Source organism: Chrysemys picta, chromosome 12 (assembly GCF_011386835.1).
Source record: "Chrysemys picta bellii isolate R12L10 chromosome 12, ASM1138683v2, whole genome shotgun sequence".
NCBI lineage: Eukaryota > Metazoa > Chordata > Testudines > Emydidae > Chrysemys > Chrysemys picta.
Window position 1 is genome coordinate 19901248 of NC_088802.1, and position 23230 is coordinate 19924477.

The window sequence follows — 23230 nt, forward strand, 5'->3', positions numbered from 1 at the left end:
AAGCTTCAGACAACCAGGACATACAGAATTAAGGTAAGATAAGGTAAGGTAAATGCCCACATAACCTTAATTCTGCCCCCTTTGGGCGATGCCCCACAACACCCGTAACACCCACACTCAGGCTCTGCCTTGTCACTGCAATGGACAGGCGCTACCTGCGCTTCCCCTACGCTCGAACACTGTGTCTGATCTGTCACTGGGGAACCTTAACTCTGTGTTAAAAACGCAAAATCCTTTGGTTTTTTTTTTTGCCATTTATAGTTAGAATGATCAATCGATTCTTATCTGATTTACACTGGTGTAAACCTAGAGTAACTCCACTGACTTCAGTGAATTTAGTCTGGATTATTACCACTGTAAAAACAGCATTTTGTATAAAAAAGATTGCACATCATCTTCCCACTGAGGCAATAATGTCATCATTTGATTATATCAGTAAGGAAACACAGAATGAAACCATGGTGAAGGGAGAAATCTGTAAATGTAATTTTTGATGAATAACCTCCATCCAGTTAGTTTCTTCAGGGCACCTATGATCTCCTTGTTTCTCGTGCTGTAGATGAGGAAGGCACCACAGAATAAAGCACACCTACCACAAGATCCAGACCTGATGGAGAGTGGGAGGTGGGCTTCACGTAAGCAAAAACAGCAGTGCAAAATAGCAAGGAGACCACAGTGAGGTGAGGAAGGCAGGTGGAGAAGGCTTTATGCCAACCCTGCTCAGAGTGGATTCTCAGCACTATTTTGAAGATCTGAACATATCACACGATTATAAAACCAAAGCAGCTTAAGCCTAAGAATAGGTTAAAGGAAAGAACCACAGTTTCACCAAGGTACAGGTCAGAGCAGGCCAGCTTGAATATTTGGGGGATTTCACAGTAGAACTGACCCACCATGTTTCCGCCACAGAAGGTTATTGCAAACGTGTTCCCAGTGTGCAGTATAGAAAGGAGAATTCCAGTGATCCAGGCACTGGATGCCATTTGGACACAAGCTCTCCTGTTCATTGTCATCTCATAGTGCAGTGGTTGGCAGATGGCGACGTATGAGTCATACGCCATGATGGTGAGAAAAGCAAAGTCAATTGCAGTGAAGAAGATGAAGAGAAAGACTTGGGTAACACATCCAGCATAAGAAATTGACGTGCTGTTTAACAGAGAGTTGGCCACGGACTTGGGAACAGTGAGGGAGATAGATCCAAGGTCTAAGACAGACAGATTCATCAGGAAGAAGTATATGGGGGTGTGAATGTGATGGTCAACCAGTGCAAGGATGATAACAAGGAGATTCCCTGTCAGGGATACCAGGTAAATCCCTAGAAACAGCACAAAGTGTAAAATACGCAGCCACCGAACATCAGAGAATCCCATTATATATATTTAACCTGGCTGTGTGAGGTACCATTCAAACAGTATTTTAAATAAATTTTCTTGTATTCTGCTACAGACTGAGGTTGCTGGTCCTCTTTTCAAGTTAAACCCCATTCCTCTGCTTTTCACTGTTCTTCATAGGTCAGGTTTTCTAAACCTTTGATAATTTTTGTTGGTCTCCTCTGAACTCTTTCTAATCTGTCCACATCTTTCTTAAGGTGTGGCACCCAGAACTGGAAACAGTATTCCAGCTGAGGCCTCACCAGTGCCAAGTAGAGCGGGACAATTACATCCCGTGTCTTACATACGACACTCTTTTTAATACACCCCAAATGATATCAACCTTTTTTGCAACTACATCACATTGTTGACTCATATTCAATTTGTGATCCACTCTAGCCCTGAGATCCTTTTCAGCAATGCCACCACCTAGCTAGTGATTTCCCAGTTTGTAGTTGTACATTTGATTTTTCCTTGGTAAGAGAAGAACTTTGCACTTATCTTTATTGAATTTCCTCTTGTTGATTTTAGACCAATTCTCCAATTTGTCAAGGTCATTTTGAATTCTCATCCTGTCCTCCAAAGTGTTTGCAACCCCTCTCAGCTTGGTGTCATCTGCAAGTTTAATAAGCATATTCTCTCCTCCGTTATACAAGCCGTTAATAAAAATATTGAATAATGGCCTTAAAAATACTACCAGAAAAGAATTGCAGGTTTTGATCATAAAACTATGCGTGGAGATTTTCACCTAGGGGACTGGGATGCCCAATTCCCATTACAATTAATTGGAATTTTGGTGGCCAAATATCTATGGGCAATCTTGAAAATCCCATCACTGATCATGTTGGCCCCACCATGAACACAAAATATCCTACATCGCCAAGAGAGAGGTGGTGTTGTGTTACTCTGAGGTGTTGCCTATTTCAGCATTCTACCATTTTGTGAGGTTTTTGGAGAAACTTTGTTCCCAGTTTTGGGGGAGTTCAAATTCGATTTACAGAGTCCAAGGCCAGAAGGGACCATTGTGACTGTGAAGTCTGACCTCCTGTATAACCCAGCCCAGAGAACATCCCCAAGATAATACCTAGAGAAGATCCTTTAGAAAAACATCCAATCCTGATTTGAAAGTTGTCAATGATGGAATCTACAAAATAATCAATTAATAACAAACTAAGCAAGATATTCAAAGAGGATTAATGGAGCTGGGCACTCCTCTCCTGTAGAAAGCCAATGAGATTTAGACACACAAATCCAGTATGTTCCTTTGAATATTTCAGCCTATCTGGATAAAGAGAGCATGCAGTTACTTTGTAGTAGATAAACTCTTTGAGGGGTAGAAACTCACCTTCCTCACGCCATAGACCATTCACTAGCTGATGATGATGAGACTCCGCCATGGGCAGGTTATTCGAGAATTGTCCTCTATAGGGCCTCTTAGACTTTCCTCTGAATCAGGTAGTACTGGCCACTGTCAGGGACACAATACTGGACTGGATGGTCCAAACATCTGACCCAGTTAGACAGTTCCTATGATAAGCAGATGCTGTCAAATAAAATTGCAGTGAATGTTGCACCCACATCAACTCATGTGCATTTAATTTAGTTTTAATTACTCAGTATTAAAACTGGTCAAAAATGAAAATTACATTTTTGTGGGAAATGTCATTGTTTTGTTTTCATACAAACATACTATAATATTGATTTTGGATGGGGGGTGGGCAAAAAAATGAAACTGGAGACTGAAAAGTGTTTGGTTTTCAATAACCTTCTCTAGTACCATGCCACTTTATCGTAAATATGTTCTAGTTTTGGGAAAAGATTTCTGATTTTGAAAACTTTTCCGCCAAAACCTGAATAAATATACAAAAAAGTTTTCCATCTCCAGGTTTTTATAAAAACGGAACCAAAAACAGCTTCCCCCCACGAACAAACAAAAATCTTTAGAAAAATGAGTTCAAAATGAATTTTTTCCACACCAAAATAATTTTCAATGACAAGCAATTTTTCTTCAAAAAGCTGTTTTGACAGGAAGATATTTTTGAGCATCTCCACTAATTATGAATTATCCTCCAAGTTGTAATTATTAACCTCATTGGATGGATGACAAACTGAGGAATGGAGTGGTGAAGTGACTGAACAAAGTCAGGGGAATAGTTGGGATCAGATGTCAGGACACCTTGACCCTTAGCTTTTTAATAATTAAGTAATTATCTGATAGTTGCACCTGATATGAGAGGCCCATTTTATTAGGTAAGACAGTCTCCACCCCAAGGAGCTTACAGTAGAAAAGACAGGCAAAGGGTTGGAAGGAAAAGACAGCCCAAGGAATGACTTTCCCAAGGTAACACAGCAGGTCAGTGGCAGGGCTAGGAATTGATGCCAGATGACTGGAGTACAGTCCTGTGTACCCTTAGTGTTTGCCTCACAATCTTTCCTCTAGACCCTGCTGTCTCATTGTAATTGTGATTATTTTAGTTTCTGGAAACTCTTCAGGGAAGTAGAGGGGAAGAGAAATTAACTGTTGCTTCTCGGCTGTTGAGGGCTCCAGGGAGTGAGTCCCACAATCCCGTAGAAAACAGACATGGATAAATCACCTTCCCACAGCACCAAAGTTTTTGACACACAGCTCATCTGCAGACAGCACAGATCTCAGTGTATTTCCAGCAGCTCAGCCTCAGTGTGATGGGGGAACGGCCTCTCATAGTACAATGATAGGGGCATTAGATAGAGAGATAGATCGATAGGGGCTAGAGAGAGAGGGGAAACCAATTGCAGTATGTAGCAGGAGGAGAAAAGACATCTCAGTCTGGGAGGATTCCACACAGACCAGCACCGTAAGTTTGCTCTTGCAATGAAATATATTTGGGAGTTACAGAGTGGCTCTTTAATAACAAAATTGCAAATGACAATATATATTTTTTGTCAGAGTTTCACTCTTAGCTCAATTTGGGCATGGGAAACTGAAGTAGTCCAAAGCAGTTACCTTAGGAAAGAGAGAGCAGAATATATGTGCCTCAGTTTCCTTCTATTGGGAGTGGGGGAATTGATCAAATTGACACACATATTTTTTAGAATGGATTGAGGAGTTTACATTAAAATTGTCCAAAAATTGTGACAAACACTATCAGCTCTTTAATGTATATAGAGAGAAAAGTAACAGTTTGCTGTTATTGCTTACTGTCTTTACTTTCCTCTCTCAATTAATTTGTTTTTACTGCTCTGTCTATCTGTTAGTGTTAGTTCTGTGTTTCTCTCTCACTATCTGTATCTGTCCTTTTCTTACTTGTGTCTCCCTGTTAGTTTGTTGTTACATCTATCTATCTATCTATCTATCTATCTATCTATCTATCTATCTATCTATCTATCTATCTATCTACATTAGGTTGTGTCTAGTTCTCAGTTTATTGTTACTCCTGTCTTTTAGGCGTTGAGTCTAGTGGGTTAGAGTAATGGGGACTAGGAGTGAGGACTTCTGGGTTCTATCCCCAGCTCTGGGAAGTGAGTGGGGTTTAGTGCAGGGGCGGGCAAACTTTTTGGCCTAAGGGCCACATCGGGTTTCATATGGAGGGCCCAGCCCCCACCTCCTATCTGCCTCCCTGGACTTCTGCTCCATCCAACCCCCCCTGTTCACTGATGGGCCCCCAGAACCCCTGCCCCATCCAAAAATCCCTTCTCCCTGTCCCCTGACTGCTCCTGGAACCCCTGCCCCTGACTGCCCGCTGCTGCCCCATCCAACCCCTCCTCCTTCCTGACTGCCCCCATGGGATCCCTGCCCCCACTCAACCCCCTGTTTCCCTCCAGACCACCCCACCCCCTATCCACACCCCCAACCATGGGCTGTATTCCTGACTCGCGTTCACTGTGTAATTATGTCTGGCTGGGTTCAGTCACCTCCATGCTGGATGCTGCTACCGTTTAGAACAGTATAAATTGGGAGTAATTCCATGGCATGCAGTGAAATTACCCCACATTCACAGCAGTGCCCCTGACAGCAGAATATATCCAGCCAATATATCCAGAATATATCCACCCCTGGTTCCCCTCCATAAACTGAGGATAGTAACATTTATACACTGTAATCCAGAGTTCTCCCACGTCTGGGTGACAGAGGTATACAAATACCTCAAAAGCAATTGTTTCTATTTCTCCTCTCCATCACCCTCTTGTAAATTAGGAGTAACTGCACTGGAGTGCATTGAGATGATTCTACTTTCTCTCACCCCAGTGTAAATCAGGAGTAACTCTATTGGAGTCAGTGGGACTGTTTTCCCTATCCTCATTCCCCATCCTCATTCCCATATTACATAAATCCTCACAAGTTAAGGGTCTGACACAAGGAAATTAAGGAGGTTTTCACAAAAGGAGAGTTATTTCACTGATCTAATCCTGGCCCTTGCTCTTGCCCCCCCCCCCCCCCCCCCGACACCATCACGTGATGTCCTGAGAAAGAAAATGTCCAACCGAACCACTGTGACCGAGTTCCTTCTCCTCGGATTCTCTGATGTTCAGGAGCTGCAGATTTTGCATTTTGTGGGGTTTCTAGTGATTTACCTGGCAGCCCTGGTGGAGAATCTTCTTAACTTCATGGCTATAGCCTTCGACCACCACCTTCACACCCCCATGTACTTCTTCCTGATGAATCTGTCAATCCTAGACCTTGGCTCCATCTCTGTCACCGTCCCCAAATCCATGGCCAACTCCTCATGAACACCAGGTCTATTTCCTATGCTGGATGTGTTGCCCACGTCTTTTTCCTCCTCTTCTTGTTGGGAGCAGATTTTTCTCTTCTCACCATCATGGCATACGACCGATACGTCGCCATCTGCCAACCACCGCACTATTAGAAAATCATGAGCAGCAGAGCTTGTGTTGAAATGGCAGCTGGTGCCTGGATCAGTGGGATTCTCTACTCTGTACTACATACCAGGAACACGTTTGCATTGACCTTCTGTGGAGGCAACGTGGTGGATCAGTTCTTCTGTGAGATCCCCCATCTACTCAAGCTCTCCTGCTCTGACTCCTATCTGAGTGAAGTTGGGTTTCTTGCATTTAGTGTGTGTTTAGTCTTAGGCTGCTTTGTTTTTATAATTGTGTCCTATGTTCAGATCTTCAAATCAGTGCTCAGAATCCCCTCTGAGCAGGGCCGGCATAAAGTCTTCTCCACCTGCCTTCCTCACCTCACTGTGGTCTCCTTGGTTGTTTGCACTGGGGGCTTTGCCTACCTGAAACCCACCTCCAGCTCCCCACCTGCTCTGGATCTTGTGGTGGCTGTTCTCTATTCCGTATTGCCACCAATGATGAATCTAATTATCTACAGCATGAGGAACAAGGAGATGAAAGCTGCCCTGAGGAGACTGACTGGATGTAGGTAATTCACCAAGAATTAATTTTCTGTCTTTCTCTAATAAAAGTTGGCTTACTGTGTACGTCTTAACTACCCGCTGGATCAGCGGGTAGCGATCCATCTATTGGGGATCTATTTATCGCGTCTAGTGTAGACGCGATAAAATTGATCCCCGATCGCTCTGCCGTCGACCCCGGAACTCCACCGCAGTGAGAGGCGAAAGCGGAAACGACGGGGGAGCAGCAACGGTCGACTCGCCACCGTCCTCACGGCCAGGTAAATCGACCTAAAATCCCCGACTTCAGCTATAGGCTATTCCCGTAGCTGAAGTTGTGTATCTTAGGTCGAACCCCCGCCCCCCCATAGTGTAGATCTAGCCTTAGTATCTGTTCATTAATGTCAGTTATTTCCATGCCCACACAGCTTGAACACAAACAGGACTGATTCTGATCTCAGTTGCACCAATGCAAATCCAGATTAACTCCGCTGACGTCACTGCGGCTCGGGTGATTTACACCATAGAAAATCTGGTCCAGTTGTGGAGTTAAATTGGTGTAATTCTGTGTGCAAGAGGAATCAGACTTTCATTCTGTGCCAAAACAATCTCCTTTACACTGCTTAGCCACTAGCACTCATTCCCTGGCCACTGAAAACAATGATGGGAGTTTTCTTGCTTGTGTGCCTAAAACAGGAGTGGCTTCGTTGGAACCAAAGGAGTCAGACTGGTGTAAGACTGGGGTAGGTGACAGAAGACATTTCGGGTAAATCTTCAAGACATCAGTGTAGTTCCATGGACTTTGGTGGTGTTAAAGCAATTTGCAGCATCTGTGGATCTGACCTACTGCCTCCAATGGACCTGTATATCCATTGCCACTAGCTGGGGACTTGGCCCATTGTTTTATAAACCACCATTTGTGGCCGAACCACTAGAGGGGGACAAGGAGCCAGACTGTGTTAGCCTGGCTCAGGTGTACATTTGGGCTTGTGAGAAATGGAGAAACTGGCTAGAAATTACAGGGAGGTTTCTAACCACCAGCAGGGCGAGGTTCTGGAGCAGCCTTTGTGGGGGGCAAATGACTGAATTAGATTGAAGAGCGAGATGGACACATGTCTGAGTGTGATTGTATGACGGGGCTGCTTGTGAAGGTGGGGGGGGGCAGTCTCAACAGCCCTGGGGCTCATTTGCTGCATATGTCTTTTGGTTCTGAAAGGTCATGCTTCAGGGTTTCATCTGGCCACTGGCAGGTGTCAGGAAGGTATTCCTCCACCCCAACCAGTATATTCTGGGAGTTTTTTTTTTTTAATCTCTGAAGAATCGGGGCGGTCCAACTGGAGATGGGCGAATAGGTGCGATGTGCCGGGGCTCTGAGGTGTCACTGAGCCATTCTCTCTCACTTGGGAGCTTGGCTGGCTTGGTCTTGCTCACGTGCTCTAACTAATCGCCATATGGGGGTCAGAAAGGAATCCCCCCCCCCAATCAGATTGGCAGGGACCTTGGGGGAGGCGGGGTTTGCATTCCTCTGCAGCATGTGGGTGCAGGTCACTTGCCAGGATTTTCTGGGTGTATCTCAATCATTTCCCTGCCATTGCGGGGACTTCGGGCACTGGTGCCCCTTGGTCTCTCCTATTCTCTGCCAGTGGCACAGAACCATCTAGTCTCCTGAGGGCTGTGACACTTCGGTCTAATTTCAGTTGATGGATTTGGTCTGTGGGTGTCGGGTGGTGTTGGCATAGAGCGTGTCAGACTGGATGATCTGGTCATTCCTTCTGGCCTTGAATTCTATGACTCTGTGACTTTATGGATGTTCATGGACGGGGAAGAGGAGAAGGGGCCACGCAGAGAATAAACACCAGTAGAGTCCATGGTGTTGCATTAGTATATCTGCTGTGACGCCCTGTCCTCCTGGGTGAGGGAGGTGACTCCAGCTCAGATGAAGCCTTTGACCTCTGCAGCTGTGCAGTGTCACTGTATAAACACCACCCATGGGCAGTGCGTGTTATGAGGCCCCTCTGTGCCCCACCTAGAGGATAGGGGGCTGTTCCAGTGGCTGTCAGGCAGCCTGGCTGTTCAGCTCAAGCTGTAGAAGCTCGTACTTTGGGCCCTATATGTTTCTGGTTGAGTCCCCTGGGTGCCAGCCTAGATTATATGGTGACCCTCGCATATGCGCAAGTGGCCTGAGAACTTCAGGGGACCTTATTCCTGCACTAATCAGAGTCTGATGTTGGCTACTAAGCTACTGGAGAACAGCAGTGGGAGTGAGACCTAAGAGGGGAGGGACTCCCTAGTGAGAGGAGGGGCAGGTTTATTCCCGGATCATCTCAGACATGCACATTCCTAGTCTCTCTGCACCCTAGAGACCAAAGATGCATGGCATGAGCAGGGGTGTGTGTGTTGCTCTCAGCTCAGGTTGGTAGAGGTGGTCAAACTTGGCATTGGGAAATGGTTTCCTCAACCTATTGGTGACAGATGCTCCTATGTTTTTAGCTGAGTTAAACAATCTGCCAATGGCTTGGAAAAATCTTGCCCTACTCTTCCCTCGACTTGGTTGGCCACTGACGCTTTCCCAGAATACTGGACATTCTGGTACTTCTGGGAATGCTGTGGCCTCACCCCTGCCTGCATGGGTTTTCATAGACTTCCCCAAAATCTCCAATTGTTCATGTTTTGACAAATGAGAAACAAACATTTTCACAAAAAATTTGCAGAAAACTGATTTTTTTCTGCCTAAATCCACCCAAAAAAACGTGAGTTTTCAGTTTTCCTATGTATATATTTGGTGCATCTGTGAAATATATTTGAGTATACCTGAGACTTTCTATGAAAATTTGATTAATTGAAAACACAATTTTCCTCTTAAAACAATTTAAGTAGAAATTTTCTGACCACCCTTAATTGGAAAATGAGCTTTAAGAAAGACTGGGGAATGCAAATATTGTCCAATAATACGATAATTTCAAAACCATACACTCTACTGCATCTCTTCTTATTTCTCTTTCAGAGGGGTAGCTGACAGATGGTAAAACTGAGTAAGCAGCAAAGATGATAGCCCACAGAATTTGCTTTGTACAGACTAGTGCCTTTAAATTCAAGGTGAGATTTGAACCAAGCAGCCAAAATCTATCTATCCTGACATGGAGGACAGGTGGACTTGGAGGAGATCAAGAGGACCAGAACCTCTTGCTCTAGCACCATATCTGGTGTGCAACACTGCTGCCAGATTCAGCAGACCTAGATGTTGTTCATAAAGAGAGTCCACAGGCTCAGTTCAGTGGCAAAGGTGCTCAGCCAGGTTTATTGTCAGCAAAGCAGGGTGGGGATGGCTTCAAAGCATGGTGGGGGAGGGGAGATGTGTATGGGAATGCAAAATGCTCAACCAGGAGGCCATCACCTTTGTAATAGCTACCATGGTACCTGGAAATGGAATGGCAACTAAGGTGGTCCCCACAAGCCCTATGGGAATAATGAGAAAGGGGAGGAACTCACCCGGAATCAATGGATGGGTGTGTGAAATGGTGTAAATCCGGAGAAGATGTTTGGATGTGTCCCTCTCCTATGACTATGGAGGAGCAGGCTCAATGGCCTATGGAAAGGGGTGGACAATTGGGTGTATTGTGTATGAGGTGTTTTGCTGGAAATGCACATATTACTGGGGGCACAATTACACCAGCCCATAACCATCTATATGCTGTTATATGGACTTTGGTGCACAAATAGATCTGTAAATCTTATTGCTGTAAATAATCGATCCAGGGCATATGGCCTAATTCCATACCAAGTGGTTAACTTGGTTTGGACAATAACCCATTTATCTGTGGACAGTCAATGGATATGGACAAAAGCAGGCAAAACCTGCAGTGTCAGGTTACTGCAGGCGCCAACAGTTGGACACACTTACAATACACACTACAGGATGGCGCTGACAAAATTTTAACCCTAGCAAAGGAGGAGAAGCAGTGTTTTGGTGGTGGCTCGGATGTTGGACCATACTGCAGTGGTCAGGACTCGGTGTTCCTGTGTATTGTGTATTGTTAACTGTAGAATCATAGAATCATAGAATATCAGAGTTGGAAGGGACCTCAAGAGGTCATCTAGTCCAACCCCCTGCTCAAAGCAGGACCAATTCCCAGCTAAATCATCCCAGCCAGGGCTTGGTCAAGCCGGGCCTTAAAAACCTCCAAGGAAGGAGACTCCACCACCTCCCTAGGTAACGCATTCCAGTGTTTCACCACCCTCCTAGTGAAATAGTTTTTCCTGATATCCAACCTGGACCTCCCCCACTGCAACTTGAGACCATTGTTCCTTGTTCTGTCATCTGCCACCACTGAGAACAGCCGAGCTCCATCCTCTTTGGAACCCCCCTTCAGGTAGTGGAAGGCTGCTATCAAATCCCCCCTCATTCTTCTCTTCTGGAGACTAAACAATCCCAGTTCCCTCAGCCTCTCCTCATAAGTCATGTGCTCCAGACCCCTAATCATTTTTGTTCCCCTCCGCTGGACTCTTTCTAATTTTTCCACATCCTTCTTGTAGTGTGGGGCCCAAAACTGGACACAATATTCCAGATGAGGCCTCACCAATGTCGAATAAAGGGGAACGATCACGTTCCTCGATCTGCTGGCAATGCCCCTACTTATACAGCCCGAAATGCCGTTAGCCTTCTTGGCAACAAGAGCACACTGTTGACTCATATCCAGCTTCTCGTCCACTGTGACCCCTAGGTCCTTTTCTGCAGAACTGCTACCTAGCCATTCGGTCCCTAGTCTGTAGCAGTGCATGGGATTCTTCCGTCCTAAGTGCAGGACTCTGCACTTGTCCTTGTTGAACCTCATCAGGTTTTTTTCGGCCCAATCCTCTAATTTGTCCCTCTGTATCCGATCCCTACCCTCTAGTGTATCTACCACGCCTCCTAGTTTAGTGTCATCTGCAAACTTGCTGAGAGTGCACTCCACACCATCCTCCAGATCATTAATAAAGATATTAAACAAAACCGGCCCCAGGACCGACCCTTGGGGCACTCCGCTTGAAACCGGGTGCCAACTAGACATGGAGCCATTGATCACTACCCGTTGAGCCCGACGATCTAGCCAGCTTTCTATCCACCTTACAGTCCATTCATCCAGCCCATACTTCTTTAACTTGGCGGCAAGAATACTGTGGGAGACCGTATCAAAAGCTTTGCTAAAGTCAAGGAATAACACATCCACTGCTTTCCCCTCATCCACAGAGCCAGTTATCTCATCATAGAAGGCAATTAGGTTAGTCAGGCACGACTTCCCCTTCGTGAATCCATGCTGACTGTTCCTGATCACTTTCCTCTCCTCTAAATGTTTCATAATTGATTCCTTGAGGACCTGCTCCATGATTTTTCCAGGGACTGAGGTGAGGCTGACTGGCCTGTAGTTCCCCGGATTCTCCTTCTTCCCTTTTTTAAAGATGGGCACTACATTAGCCTTTTTCCAGTCATCTGGGACCTCCCCCGATCGCCATGAGTTTTCAAAAATAATGGCTAATGGTTCTGCAATCTCACCCGCCAACTCCTTTAGCACCCTCGGATGCAGTGTATCCGGCCCCATGGACTTGTGCACGTCCAGTTTTTCCAAATAGTCCCGAACCACTTCTTTCTCCACAGAGGGTTGGTCACCTTCTCCCCATGCTGTACTGCCCAGTGCAGCAGTCTGGGAGCTGACCTTGTACGTGAAGACAGAGGCAAAAAAATCATTGAGTACATTAGCTTTTTCCACATCCTCGGTCACTAGGTTGCCTCCCTCATTCAGTAAGGGGCCCACACTTTCCTTGATTTTCTTCTTGTTGCTAACATACCTGAAGAAACCCTTCTTGTTACTCTTAACATCTCTTGCTAACTGCAACTCCAAGTGTGATTTGGCCTTCCTGATTTCACTCCTGCACGCCTGAGCAATATTTTTATACTCCTCCCTGGTCATTTGTCCAATCTTCCACCTCTTGTAAGCTTCTTTTTTGCGTTTAAGATCAGCAAGGATTTCACTGTTTAGCCAAGCTAGTCGCCTGCCATATTTACTATTCTTTCTACACATCGGGATGGTTTGTTCCTGCAACCTCAATAAGGATTCTTTAAAATACAGCCAGCTCTCCTGGACCCCTTTGCCCTTCATGTTATTCTCCCAGGGGATCCTGCCCATCTGTTCCCTGAGGGAGTCAAAGTCTGCTTTTCTGAAGTCCAGGGTCCGTATTCTGCTGCTCTCCTTTCTTCCTTGTGTCAGGATCCTGAACTCGACCATCTCATGGTCACTGCCTCCCAGGTTCCCATTCACTTTTGCTTCCCCTACTAGTTCTTCCCTGTTTGTGAGCAGCAGGTCAAGAAAAGCTTTGCCCGTAGTTGGTTCCTCCAGCACTTGCACCAGGAAATTGTCCCCTACACTATCCAAAAATTTCCTGGATTTCCTGTGCACCGCTGTATTGCTCTCCCAGCAGATATCAGGGTGATTAAAGTCTCCCATGAGAACCAGGGCCTGCGATCTAGCAACTTCTGCTAGTTGCCAGAAGAAAGCCTCGTCCACCTCATCCCCCTGGTCTGGTGGTCTATAGCAGACTCCAACCACGACATCACCCTTGCTGCTCACACTTCTCAACTTTATCCAGAGACTCTCAGGTTTTTCTGCAGTTTCATACCGGAGCTCTGAGCTTGTACTTGTGTTATGTTGCATATGGAGATAACCTATAAGTAATGTAGTAAGCCCTCCACACCCCACAGTGTACTAGCAACCTGGTCCCAACCATCTCAGGCCCACTATAATGGGAAGTCTGGAACACTAATTGGAACAGGTGTGCTATGCCCATTTGAGAGAAGGTGCAGGGCACTATACTACACAGGTTGTATCCAGGGAAACCACCTAGACCATCACAGTTTCCCATTGGAAGAGAATTCAGTGATGTGGACTCTTAGTGTAACTTGTTTGTTTACACTATATACACCAATCCTGGAACAGAAGTGACCACAGACAACATGCAGGGTCTCCGCTCTTTTACTGATCTTAACCCGTGTGCCAGGAGCAGGACAAGTGTGCAAGGACCTTTCCCCCACACAATACTTTCAGCTTAGGACACTAAGGGTGAAAGCTGGGTCGTGACCAAGGAGTGGGAGCTGAGCAAGGCAGGGTACATCTCTGTATGACCTCTCAGACAAGTGTTGCTGTGCTTCTTCCTAATGCTATTGCATCATGTGTTTACATATTTTCAATGCAACAGCCCTCTGGTCTTTATCCTAATAACTATTGCAGTACCTTCCCTATAGGTCCATTGTCGCTCCTGGGACGCACCCTGTGGGTTGCCTGAGCCTTCTCTATGTTGGAATCTCATTTCTGAGAGATTTCTGCCTCTCCCAAAGGAACAGAAAATAAATTCCTTCAAATGGGAAAGAAGATGTCCCGCTTTCTCAGTCCTGAGGCTACTGGGATTATGCACATTCCCCACTTTTGGGGGAAACCCTTTTTAAATGTGAATTTCTTAGGTTTTCTAATTGCTTTGATTTGACAAATGTTCATCCCAAGTGGCACTGAGGAATTCTCAAATCTGTACCTGCAAAAGTGCCAGAGATATTGTAGCAATGAGTGTTGGAAAGGGTTTTCCATAAATATGTCCTTTTATAGTCAGCTCTTTTTGAGCCTCTGCCTGGTTACAGAATGGAACCTGAACATTTGGAGGCTGCGTAATGAGTCTCCCCTATCCCTGGTCTTACTAACTCAAGAGATATGGATATGGAGCGGGACAATGTATTCGAACTCACATCCTAAATGGAAATATCTGAGGTGGTGAAAAGCAGCACTCAGTACAGTGTCACTGCACAGGGGTTGTTCTAAGGTAACTAACCTGTGGGCAAGTCATGGTTATTATTAAGCTGCAAAGCATCACCGTTTGAAACATCAGGGATTGGATATTTACATGGATATCAGTAATGCCCAGGGTTATCATAATTAATGACAACCAACATTCTGGAAGGGTATTAAACCTCATGCTTCAGGTATTGAGCCAATTCCTATGTAATAGCAATCAAGGTGAGAGCTATATGGGGGCGGGTAGGGGGGCAGGTTATCTCACCTCGACCTCCTGTGTGATACTTCCACTTTCCTCTTTAACATCTGGGTCTGGCCACTGTCAGACAGGATATTGGACTAGATGGACCTAGTGTCTGATCCAGTCTTTCAAATCCTATGATGCTATGGAAAGAGAATAGGTAAATCTGGGGTCATTCTGCTCAAAACACAGACCAATATCTGAATTCTGGAATACTTGAATTACATACTAGCAGAAGAGGCACATTTGACAGGATCTAGCTCCATCCACTAGAGGACAGTCCCCCAGACACATTTCCTTAAATTATTTTGATATTGATATTATTTGATATTATCAGGATATTCTCCATACACCTGCTTTCCAGAAGTTGGTATACAAGCATTAAATTGTTATCTTTTAACCCAAGTTTTGTCATATGAACACAAATAAAATTGTTGTTTCAAATTTTCCGCAACAAACCACTTTATTTATTTATTGTTATTTTGGTTGTAAAATAGATTGGGAAAACATTAATCCCAACCCATTTTTGGGTTGGTTGGTTTTTAAAGAGATGGTGTTTAAACTTTTTAATAAAGGTCCCACTTCAACCTTTCAGCTGACTAAATTTCTATCTCCAAATCTTTGTTGCGAACATTGCCCAAGGTGACTTATTGATTCCTTATGTGACACTTCTGCCAGTTGGAGTCGGCAGCAACAAGGGCCAGATTCAATATCTAAGGGTTCCTTTCCAACATTACAATACGAAGCTGGCTAGAGCCGCAACCCAGTAACCTGGGACAATTACACACTACCACTTGGGAGCCTCTAGAGGCAACCTTGTGCCTCAGGTTCTTAAGTCCAGCAACCAAAAGTTCCTTTAGTGTGCCCCTGCCTTCACCAAACCTCACTCACAGTTATTGTCCTTGGTCAGTAAAGACCCAGAGTTCAGAAGTGCATCTGTGTCAGTTTACTTCCCATCCCGTTGGGGGCGGGGGAAAGCACCTTGCCTGCTCTAGTGCCCAGGTTCTTCCCCTGACATCTGCTTCTCCGTCGGCCGCTCCCTGCACCTTATGGACACTAACCCAAGAACCTATCCTTGCAACAAAGCCCGTTGCCAACTCTGTCCACATATCTATTTAGGGGACACCATCATAGGACCTAATCACATCAGCCACACTATCAGAGGCTTGTTCACCTGCACATCTTCCCCTGTGATATATGCCATCATGTGCCAGCAATGCCCCTCTGCCATGTACATAGGCCAATCTGGACAATCTCTATGTAAAAGAATAAATGGACACAAATCAGATGTCCAGAATTATAACATTCAAAAACCAGTTGGAGAACACTTCAATCTCCCTGGTCACTCGATTACAGACCTAAAAGTCGCAATATTACAACAAAAAAAACTTCAAAACCAGACTCCAATGAGAGACTGCTGAATTGGAATTGATTTGCAAATTGGACACCATTGAATTAGGCTTGAATAAAGACTGGGAGTGGATGGGTCATTACACAAAGTAAAACTATTTCCCCATGTTTATTCTTCCCCCCTACTGTTTGTTCCTCACACCTTCTTGTCAATTGCTGGAAATGAGCCATTTTGGTTACCACTACAAAAAGTTTCTTTTCTCCCCTGCTGGTAATAGCTCACCTAAACTGATCACTCAGGTGTGTATGGTAACACCCATTGTTTCTTGTTCTCTCTGTGTGTATATATATATATCCTCCTCCTGTATTTTCCACTGCATACATCTGATGAAGTGGGTTTTAGCCCAAGAAGGCTTATGCTCAAATACATTTGTTAGTTTCTAAGGTGCCACAAGTACTCCTGTTCTTTTTCCCATTTTTGACTCTCATGTCACCTGGTGGACATTATTTAGTAAAACAGCCCATAACTCTCTCAATAATATCTGCTACTATCCACAGTTCATGACAAAGCATAAAGATCCTTTTCTCTTCAATGCTCTTTCCTTACCTTTTATATACCATTTTATAGCTTTACCTCCCTTTCCACTTCCTGCTGTTGATCATTTGGGAACATAATTTCTGCTTTCTTGCCCTTCCACTTTGGCTGCTGTCCATTGGGCTGCACCTTTCCCATTCCTCTGCCCTCTAGTGGCCATACACAGCATAACTGCATATTTCCTCATTTCTTACCTATTGCTAGGTTTGCACAGTTTGAAACTATAACCATTGGGGAAAAAATCACACAACACCATGATTGCCATATTGCTGGCTACAACTGTACGTACAACATTAGCGGGTCTCAAAGATTTAGCAGGGGTTTACCATTAATCCAGTGCATTTCTGTTGCTGGGAAGTCTGTTTCCAATGGAAATACATAGATTGAAGCAACAGTGACAGCAGCCCAGTGGTTCTCCAGGCTGAGATTCTAGTTGGCGTCTAAAGGAGTTAGGCACCCAAAGCCTTTTGAAATGGGAGATGGACTCTTAACTCTGTTAGGTCACTTGGAAAATCCTTTCCGCAGTGCTGAGGTCATACGGTTCTCACTGGTGCCCAGCTCCCCTGCCTCTGGCCAAATTCTGATGTGCTCACAGTGGCTGAGCCAGCACTGCCATGTTTGGTGCCACAGGAGTTCTGCTTGTTGCTAGGCGGTAGCCACTTCCTCTCACCATAGGTTGTGTCATGCACTGAGGAGAGGGCCCTGCATGCAGTAGAGCTGTGCAAGACAACTTGGGAAAGCTGGACACCATGTCCTGAGAATTAGCCCTTTCGGGGCATGTACTCATTGCAGTGAGTTTTGGGGACACTCATTTTAACAGGTCCCCTTCCTTTGGACTGCTCTGTGCAATTGGTGGCAGCAAAACAGCTGGTGCCCTGCAGGGCCACAAGCAGAGTCCTTCGTCAGTGATCATTTGACAGACCCCAATTCCAGAAATTGCCTCAGTTCTATGGGTGCCTTGGCAATCCACCAGCTGGGTCTGGACACTCCCTGCATCACTGCCAGGTTTAGTTCTGATAAGAGCTATAAAGCTATTCTTGCTGAAGTGTCCAGAGGTCATTGCTGGGGCCTGGCTGTTCATGAAAGGATAGTGGACATGCACCAGCCCTTGTAATCTGAGCAGATTCCCCAAGGAATTTAGACAAAATACTGGTTAAGATTAAACCTTAAAATAAGTTTATTAACTACAGAAAGATAGCTACCTAACACTTATGATCACTTAAAATCTATCTCTGACCTTTATGCCTAAGAAAAAAAAATTAAAAACACATTCTAAATCCTAAACTTTTTCAGACTCAGTAAGATCTGAATCAAAAAGGTTTTCTCACACCACTGGATGTTACAGCCAGGTTACAGTTCTTAATAACAGGATGAATTCCCTTTTCGGCCTGGGACCAACCTCCCCAGTTCAAAGTCTTTGTCTTCCCAGCGTTCTTGTTGCTTCCAGAATAGGTGGGGGAGGAGAGAGGTGGTCTAATGATGCCATTGTCCCTTATTTTATACTCTCAATTCATGTCCCTGGAAAAATACTGGCCGAAACATGTCCTGGTGGGCCTTGCTGAATTACAGAGTTGAGCAATTACCGTTGTGTGGTGCTTGCACACTGTCTGTTACGGAATTGTAAACCTCTAGTTTACAATTCCCCTGCTGGTCAATGGATGGTGATGGTCATTTAACATCTGCCTGGGTGTGAGCCAGCTCCTATGTTGTCACTGGAGAAGTAACAGTGGGCAACTCCCAAACTTTCAACACATTTCAATAACAACCATATAAAAAAATATCATAACGCCATATACAATGATATATATATATATATATATATTGACAGAAGAATGAGTTTCAGCAGATCATGACCTTTCATATGATACCTTACAGGCATGTTTTTTTATGAAATATCACAACCATATACAAAAGTTGAATATGGATGTTACAGGATGCTATTTTGAGGTACAGTGCATCGCAGACTGATTGCTTCAACAACCAGACAGCTTTCAAAACCTCAGGCTAAAGTATTATCTCAGAGTCGCTGCATGTTTTTTTGGTTAAAGCTACATTTCCTGACTGCTTTGCTCAGTGCGTCCTTGACCTCTCTAGAGACTAACAAATTTATTAGAGCATAAGCTTTCGTGGACTACAGCCCACAAGAAGTGGGCTGTAGTCCACGAAAGCTTATGCTCTAATAAATTTGTTAGTCTCTAAGGTGCCACAAGTACTCCTGTTCTTTTTGCGGATACAGACTAACACGGCTGCTACTCTGAAACTTGACCTCTCTGTTTCTCGGGCTATAGATGAGGGGGTTTACCAGGGGAGTTAGGACTGTAAAGCAAAAAGAGAGCACTTTCTTCAGATCTCTGAGTTTATCACGTTTTGGTAGCATGTGGACAGTCATTATGGTTCCATAGAATATTGTCACCACAGTGAGGTGAGAGGAGCAGGTGGAAAAGGCCTTTTCTCTCCCGGTCGAGGAAGGGATTCTTAGGATACTGAAAAGGATAAACACGTAGGACATCAGGGTTAGTAGGAATGGAGGCAGGGTGAATACGGAGATTATTATCAAATCCACCAACATGCTCAGGTGAGTGTCACTGCAGGAGAGTTTTATCAGTGGGATGGGATCACAATAGAGATGGTCAATTTCATTCGGGCCACAGAATGTTAACTATGATAGGAATAATATTAAGACAGTACTGGCCAAATAACCATTTAACCATGACCCAGCAGCCAGCTGGAGGCAAAATCTGTTATTCATAAGAGTTGAATAGTGCAGGGGTTTACATATCGCTAAATACCTATCATAGGACATTGCTGCTAGGAGGTAGCATTCTGCACCTGCCAGAGAGCCAGAGAAATACAGTTGTGTGATGCAGCCACTTACTGAAATGGTTCTGTCCCCAGTCAGCAGACTAGACAGTAACCAGGGCAGGAAGGTCGAGGTGTAGCAGATCTCCAAGTAGGACAAGTTGCCCAGAAAAAAGTACATGGGGGTGTGAAGGTGCTGACCAGTAACAACAAGCACCACGATGAGAGTGTTCCAAGCCACAGTTGCCATGTAGATCACTAGGAACAGTAGAAAGAGAAGAATTTGCAGGTGAGGGAGATCCCCAAATCCCAGGAGGATTAATTGTGTGACAGTCGTTTGGTTTCTCCAATCTGTGTCTGCCATGGGTTGGGGCTAGGAACAAAAAAACAAGCTGGGCAATTGAATTGGAAGAACATAGCGTTAAAAGTTAATCAAGTCTTGTGAATTAATACCATAAATATTCAGAATATTCCCTTCCTCTCCTGGTTACAGGCTGAAATTTTAAGGCTAAATGTAGATTTCAGAGCAAAGTGCCAGCAGTCTCAGTCGGAAGACAAAACAGAGGGCTGAGGTTGCGGAGGGGAGTGAAACCCCGGCTGAGTGGCTGAAGTGTTTGGTAAACTACTCAGGTCGCAAAGGCTGTGCATTTCCACTTTCCCTTGAAGTAAGTGGTGAATCAATTAATAAATTGGTTTTGTTCTGTCCAAGATGGTATATCCCTGAGGTAGAAGGCTGGGAGCTGGTGGTATCTGGTTGGTATCCTTCTCTGTGAGATTTATGAGTGGTTGTGGGAGCATTCATGCAATTTAGCTGGGTGTGGGGCACCACCTGCTGCTGGATTGAGGGATAACAGCACCTGGAGGGGTTTGCTTCTTGTCTCTAGCAGAGTATTGTGACAGTCACCCCAGGCTATTGTGTTCAGGGGGCAGAGCAGGTCTCACAGTTCCAGGTTGTACCCTGGGAAACCACCTAGACCGTCACAGTTTCCCATTGGAGGAGAATCCAGTGATGTGGCCTCTTAGTGTAACTTGTATGTTTACACTATATACACCAATCCTGGAACAGAGGTTGCCACAGACAACAAGCAGGGTCTCCCCTCTTTTTCGGATCTCAGGTGTACACAAGGAGCAGGACTAGTGTGCAAGGACCTTTTCCCCACACAATATTTTCAGCCTAGGACACTAAGGGTGAAAGCTGGGTTATTACCAGTGAGTGGGAGCTGGGCAAGGCAGGGTATTTTCTGCATGACCTCTCTGATCAGTGTCGCTGAGCTTCTTTCTAATGCTATTGCATCATGTGTTTACATATTTTTGATGCAACAGCCCGCTGGTCTGTATCCTAATAACTATTGCAATAACTTCCCTATAGATCCACTGTCATTCCTAGTATGTGCCCTATAGGTTGCCTGAGCATTCTGTGTGTTGGATTCTCATTTCTGAGAGGTTTCTGCCTCTTCTAAAAGAACAGAAAATAAATCGTTTGATATGGGAAAGGAAATGTCCAGCCTGCTCTGTCCTGAGGCTACTGGGGTGATGCACGGTGCCCACTTTTTGGGAAAACCCTGTTTTAAAGTGAACTTCTTAGGTTTTCTATTCTCTTTGATTTGGCCAATGTTCATCCCAAGTGGCACTGAGTAGTTCTCAAAACTGTACCTGCAAAAGTGCCTGAGAGATTGTAGAGATGACAACTGGAAAGGGTTTTCCATAAATGTGTCCTTTTTATATTCAGTTCTTTTTCAACCCCTGCCTGGTGACAGAATGTAACCTGGACATTTGGAGGCTGCCTAACTAGTCTCCCCTATCCCTGGTCTTACTGACTCAAGAGATATGGAGCGGGGCAGTGTATTCAAACTCACATCCTAATTGAAATATCTGAGGTGGTGAAAAGCAGCACTAAGTACCGAGTTCTAAGGTAACTAACCCGTGGGCATGTCATGGTTATTATTAAACTGAAAAGCATCACAGTTTCAGCCAAAATCTCAAAAGTTAATAACAAAATGTTTTTAAGTACATCAGAAGCAGGAAGCCTGCTAAACAACCAGTGGGGCCCTTGGACGATCGAGATACAAAAGGAGCACTTAAAGACAATAAAGTCATCACAGAGAAACTAAATGAATTCTTTGCTTCAGTCTTCACGGCTGAGGATGTTGGGGAGATTGCCAAACCTGAGCCAGCTTTTGTAGATGACAAATCTGAGGAATTGTCACAGATTGAGGTCACTAGAGGAGGTTTTGGAATAAATGTATCAATTAATTCCAAAACCTCCTCTAGTGACCTCAATCTATGACAATTCCTCAGATTTAACAGTTACAAGTCACTGGGACCAGATGGCATTCACCCAAGAGTTCTGAAAGAACTCAAATGAGAAGTTGAAGAACTATTAACTATGGTTTGTAACCTGTCCTTTAAATCCGCTTCTGTACCCAATAACTGGAAGATAGCTAATGTAACACCAATGTTTAAAAAGGTCTCTAGAGGTGATCCTGGCTATTACAGACCAGAAAGTCTAATGTCAGTACCGGGCAAATTAGTTGACACAATAGTAAAGAATAAAATTATCAGACACATAGAAGAACATAAATTGTTGGGCAAAAGTCTACATGGTTTCGGTAAAGGGAAATCATGTCTTACTAATCTATTAGAGTTCTTTGAAAGGGTCAACAAACATGTGGACAAGGGGGATCCAGTGGACATAGTGTACTTGGATTTCCAGAAAGCCTTTGACAAGTCCCTCCCCAAAGGCTCTTACGTAAATTACATTGTCATGGGATAAGAGGGAAGGTCCTTGAATGGATTGAGAACTGCTTAAAATACAGGGAACAAAGGGTAGGAATAAATGGTAAATTTTCAGAATGGGGAGGGGTAACTAGTGGTGTTCCCCAAGGGTCAGTCCTAGGACCAATACTATTCAACTTATTTATAAATGATCTGCAGAAAGGGGTAAAAAGTGAGTTGGCAAAGTTTGCAGAGGATACTAAACTGCTCAAGATAATTAAGACCAAAGCAGACTGTGAAGAACTTAAAGATCTCACAAAACTAAGTGACTGAGCAACAAAATGGCAAATGACATTTAATGTGGATTAATGTAAAGTAATGCACATTGGAAAAAATAACCCCAAATATACATACAACATGATGGGGGCTAATTTAGCTACAACTAATCAGGAAAAAGATCTTGGAGTCATTGTGGATAGTTCTCTGAAGACGTCCGCACAGTGTGCAGCGGTGATCAAAAAATAAATAGGATGTTAGGAATCATTAAAAAGAGGATAGAGAATAAGATGGAGAATATCTTATTGCCCTTATACAATCCATGGTAAGCCCACATCTTGAATACTGCGTACAGATGTGGCCTCATCATCTAAAAAAACATACTGGCATTAGAAAAGGTTCAGAGAAGGGCAACTAAAATAATTAGGGGTTTGGAATGGGTCCCATATGAGGAGAGATTAAAGAAGCTAGGACTTTTCAGCTTGGAAAAAAGGAGTCTAAGGGGGGATATGATAGAGGTATATAAAATCATGAGTGATGAGGAGAAAGTGAATAAGGAAAAGCTATTTACTTGTTCCCATAATATAAGAACTAGGGGCCACCAAATGAAATTAATGGACAGCAGGTTTAAAACAAATAAAAGGTAGTTCTTCTTCACACAGCACACAATCAACTTATGGAACTCTTTGCCTCAGGAGGTTGAGAAGGCTAGGACTATAACAGGGTTTAAAATA

At 44.3% G+C, this 23230-nt stretch overlaps 3 pseudogenes; 1 reads left to right on the forward strand and 2 right to left on the reverse strand.

Moving 5' to 3' along the window:
• Positions 1-530: 530 nt before the first annotated feature.
• LOC135974529 (olfactory receptor 14A16-like) lies at positions 531-2767 on the reverse strand (annotated as a pseudogene).
• A 3399-nt stretch (positions 2768-6166) lies between these two features.
• LOC135974530 (olfactory receptor 14L1-like) lies at positions 6167-6742 on the forward strand (annotated as a pseudogene).
• Positions 6743-18723: 11981 nt separating this feature from the next.
• Positions 18724-19869, reverse strand: LOC135974671 (olfactory receptor 6N1-like; annotated as a pseudogene).
• Positions 19870-23230: the final 3361 nt, after the last annotated feature.